The sequence below is a fragment of the Dipodomys merriami genome, unplaced genomic scaffold (genome assembly GCF_024711535.1).
Source record: "Dipodomys merriami isolate MVZ:Mamm:240054 unplaced genomic scaffold, mDipMer1.0.p SCAF_1, whole genome shotgun sequence".
In the NCBI taxonomy this organism is placed as follows: domain Eukaryota; kingdom Metazoa; phylum Chordata; class Mammalia; order Rodentia; family Heteromyidae; genus Dipodomys; species Dipodomys merriami.
The window spans coordinates 2,267,665-2,272,788 of NW_027202270.1; positions in this window are offsets into that span (position 1 = coordinate 2,267,665).

The following is a 5,124-nucleotide window of genomic DNA, read 5'->3' on the forward strand; positions in this document are numbered from 1 at the left end:
TCGCGGCCTCTCAGTGCCTGCCCCACTGTTTTCTTCTCCGTCAAGCGGCTAATAATCTTAATGTCCTCACCTCCTGCTCCCTCGTCACACTTTCAGCAAGGTCACGTTTCCTGCCATTGTCAGGAGAACCACAGCCGGTTCCTGGGGACACCAGCCACCCAGCAGGCCCTGCAGTGCCCACAGCCCTGACGCCGCTCATGGCCTGTGCGTCCTCATCCTAGCAGAGCCCTCCTGTGCTGGGTACCAAGCACTACGAAGCACTGTTTCTTTTCTAGGCCTCTGATCTCCATCCTGTAATCTGATCGTCGTGGCTTCATCTATTCTGTTGCTGACTCAAAATCTGCTTTCTCTCATTGACTCTATCCAAAGACCCTTGGTTACACATGTCAGGTTGGGCAAAATTCAGTTCTGAACTTTCCAGAAAAGTCTACCCTTGGAGCAGTAAGAGGAGTTTTCTAGGCACCCACCCAACTGCTGAGCCACACCTCAGTTCATTCCACTGAGATGGCATCTCCTGGACTTGTTACGCTTGGGATGGCCTAGGACTGTGATCCTCCCAATCCCAGCACCCCCCCACTTGGTTTAGGGTGACAGGCATTTGCCACTATGCTCAGCTACTGATTGAGATGAGCTGTAAACTTTGCTGTAACCAAGGAGCCAGAAGTGGAGCTGTGGCTCAAGCTCCGGCCTGAGTGAAAAAGTTAAGGGGCAATGCCAAGGCCCTGAGTTCAAGTTCTAGTACTGGCACACACGCACACACACACACACACACCTGCTCCCCATTTACAAAGCACCAGAGGCCCAACTCTCCTGTGGGACCACTCAGAACTCCTTAGCTTTGCCTCTGAACTTCCTCCTTCCCTGGTGTTCTCACCCCCTCACCAGGTTTTGTTTTACCGCATTGTAACCTTTTGCTCTGCTCTTCTTGGCTGGCTTTCAAGGCTGGCTCAGAGAGCATGTCCTGGTTTTCCTCCTCTTCGCATCCCTCACCCCTCAACCCCCACCCCTGGCCTGTGTTGTTCCCAAGGCATACTTCCTTCTTGGCGTATTATAAATCTTGCTAATACCATAATTGTTGGATGCCTACTCCTTGCCAGATACTATTCTACCTGCTGGAGCTAAAAAAAAAGTCCCTTCTCAAGCTTATGCTGTAATGAGAGGAAACCCTTTTTGTGATAATGTGGGCATGTCTCCATACAAGAAGAAATATCAGTAAGGTCAGGACTCAGGTATGGTGTATGGAAGCAGGGTGCAGTTTTGACAGTCTACTGAGTATACACCGATTAGAATGGCCACATTACAGAAAGGAACAACAGCAAGTGGGGAGAGGAGCAGAGCAACACCAACTCCCCTTCGCTTCTGCTAGCAATGAAAAAGGTTACAAATCCTTTGGTACATGGTTTGAAGACTTCTTCTAACCCTAAACACACTCACAATAAATCCAACAAATTTATTCCTTGGTATTTATGCAGAGAACAGAAAACACATCTGCACTCTCTCTGCTCTTTTCTAGCTCTTTCCTTCTCTTCTCTTTCCCAGCTCCCTTCTCTTTCCTAGTTCTCTCCCAGATGTTCTCTTTTCTAGCTCTTTTCTCTCTTTCCCAGCTCTTTCTCTTTCCCAGCTCTCCCAGCTCTCTTTCCCAGGCCTTTCCCTACCGCATAGAGGACCAAGATGGCCTGGTGCCAGCCGGAATAATGAATAAACCCTTACCTGAATACCACGTGCGTGGTGCTGTTCTTACTCCGCTACCTCTTTTTAAAAAACCTAACATAAATGGTGCCGTGACACGGATAAAGGGCTTAAAGTCAGGATAGGTGGGATTCCTCTCCGTTTTTTTTCCTCTTTTTTCTTTTTTGTTTGTTCTTCCCTTTTTGCTCTGAGGAATACCCACAGTTCTGACGGCCTTCTGCGAACCCGTCTGTCTGCTGTGGACACAGCGCATGAATACCATTGCTGCCTTCACATCCACGTCCACACCACTTCTCTACTCTGGTGAGTGAAACTACTCTCTACGGTTCTCTGTCACTCAGTCTCTGTCCAGATGTGGCGCCACGCCAGAGAGCTCCTACGGCCTTTAACTGAAGCCGAAGACGCTTGGCTTTGGGGGAGTTGGCTATTTCTCTCTAGAGGGCTCTGGGGGAAGTCGGGACACCGCTTCTGCCTGGTCAGCTCTCCTTCACTCACCAGACTGACTCTCCTACACGTTTAATGGGGTGCTGCAAATCACGCCTGAGCCATGAAACCCCTTTGAAATGCCTCCTGCGCTCCCTGGAAAGCCAGAGCACCTCATTTTATGCCATTCTCAGATGTAGACAGTTTTTGCTACAGCAATGGTAAATAGTCAGAAGTCTTTTTTAATTTCAGGCTTTCTTTGCTCTCTCTCTGCCATTCATGTCCAACTTTCTATCCTTTTTTCTACAACTTTTTGGCTTGTGCCTTAAAGAGTACGATGCAGGCTGGGTCCCAGGGATCCCCCTCTAGGTTCCCTCTCAAAGGCTAGCCAATGTAGGCTTGATCTATTTGTTCAAGGTTTCTTTGCATTTTTTCAGAAATTCGCCATCTTGGCCACATGGTGGGTTAAGGGTTTGGCCCCATCTGGCCCTTACCCTTCCACCAAGCTTACTACTCCATCCAGCTATTCTAAGGTGCCTTGCTAACAAGTTGCTCTTTTCACAGGCCCTGGTAACTGAGGCCCAACTATCTGATGTGCTTTGTTAGCAAAGACATCTACACATTGTTGTCAAAATTTTAGGTTTTGAGTTTTGTCTTTTTAGTTTTGTGTTATGTATTCTGGTACTGACTTAATTATTGCGCATGGGGCTGGGAAGGTGGCTCAGTGGTAAGAATGCTTGCCTTGCATGCATGAGGCCCTGGGTTCGATTCCTCAGCACCACATAAGCAGAAAAAGCCAGAAGTGGCACATTGTCTCAAGTGGTAGAATGTTAACCTTGATCTGAAGAGCTCAGGGATGGATCCAGACCCAGAGTTCAGGCCCCACAGCCGACCAAAAGAACAACAAAAAACCTGGAGTTGTTATGAAGACATGGGGGAAACTTCGACTGAATGTGATTTAGTGCAAGAAGCTGTCTGTGGCTTTTCCGCAGCGCCACCCATGTTGAGGCTGTCTCCAATACAGCACAACTGAGTGGTGATGGGTCTTTAAGAGGCAACTGGGGGCTGGAGGCATGGCTCACGTGGTGGAGGACTAGCCACAAGCAAGTAGCCTTGCAGACCCCAGGGTTCCATGCAGTTCTCATGAGAGCGGGGTCCTTACCTTGAGAGTACTTGTTTTATGCAGTTCTACCTCCCTGTCTCTCCTTTTATGTGCCCCCATTTTCTGCTTCAATGCATTGTGGCACATCATGAAGCACGTATTGGGAACTAAGGAAGTGCCAGAGCATGCTCTTGAGCCTCTAGAACTCTGAGAAAAAGAACCCTCTTGTCTTTGTAAACTTCAGCTTCAGATATTTTGTTACAGCAACACAAAATGGACCAAGAGAAAGCCAAACAGAAAAAGCTGTATATGCACTACTGGGGATACAGTCTCTCTGGCAACAGTAAGATCATTGACTGATGGGGGTGGTGGGGGGAGGGCAGAGTGGGCAGAGCATGTATGATTTTTAGGGTAATGAAAATACCGTTAGTGGTGATGCATGTTGTTATCTGGTGGCCCAAGCCCACAGAAGGATGGACATACTCCTCAACACTGTTTCTGAGCACCTATTTTGGGCCTGGTGCTGGGGGCATAATGATGAGCAAACTCAGAAGTAGATCTGAACTTACCACAGCATACATTCTCATGGGAAATGAAGTGATTCATTAATTTGTAAGTAAATGAAAAATGGTAACCGGCAAAAGTGATGGAGAGATGCCAAAAGAGCATGCAAAGGGGGTGTCATTAGGATACTCAAGAAAGATTTACCTCTGGAATTGATGGCTCACATGAGTTGCTCATGGAGTTTACCCAGAAGAGAACATTCCAAGCTAAGAGTCCCACATGAGAAAATGTCCTGGGGCAAGGAAGAGGGGGGGAGAGAAGCGATGGTGAGTGAGCCCGCTTTCCTCCTGTGACCAAACAACCAACCTGGTCACTTGGCTCATTATTTCTGGGCCTGGGGGAAGAACACGCAGGGAGCATGTGTGGAGTGGGGTGGCTCACCTCAGGCAGCCAGGAAACGAGGTGGAGGCCAAGGCGGCCTCCCAGGGCACACCCACAGACCCAGTCCCTGCAGTCGGCCCCACGGCGCGGGTCGCAGCTTTCCCCAGTATCATAAAACCCAGAACCCATTCGATGGCTGAATTCACGAGACCGGGGCCCTCATGACCCAGGTCCTCCCAAGAGCTGCTTGGGGGACCAAGCCTTCACCCACGGACTCTGGAGGGGCATGTCTGTTCCCGGCCGTAACTGTGAGGGAGAAACCTGAAAGGAAGGTAGAAAACGTGAAATGATTTGGTGACAGGCCCGGGATGGTCTGGCTACTCGGGGGGCTGGGGTCGGAGGAGGGCGGTTCGAAGCCAGCCCGGGCAGGAAAGCCGCCCAAAGGGGCGGCTCCGGGGGCAGCGCGCCAGCCTCCGCTGGAAGAGCCACGGTGCGGAACCGAGGCTGGGTCGAGGCCGGCCCGGGCGCGCGTGCGCGCTCGACGGACGCCGGTCATCCGCGGCCGGCCGTGAGGTCCGCGCGGCGGCCCGGTGGGTTTCCGTTAGCGGCGTCCCGGCCTGGCTTCGACGTCGTCGGAGGCAGCGAGGCGCGGCCCGCCCGCGGCGGTCGCTGCCCGCTCCGTCGCGGCGGCCGGACGCGTCCGGTTCTGACGCCCCGGACGGCCCCCGCTCCCCGGCGTGCAAAGCGGGCCAGCACGGTCGAGAGGAGACGAGGATGAGGTCGGGGCTGCACACGGGGCTCGGCTCCTCCGGACCCGGCCCGCGGCCGTCCGGAGCCCGTCGCGGCACCGCCCGCGGCCAGCGGACCCCAAGGTCCCGCCACGCCTCTCACGCCGCGGCCCGCCCCCGGGCGCTCGCGGGAGGCCCGGTGCGCGTGCGCAGCCAGGCGCCCCGCCCGACCTCCGCCCCTCGCGCGCGGCATTCTGGGGCGGCGAGCACGTCTCACGCCGATTGGAGGCGTCCCGG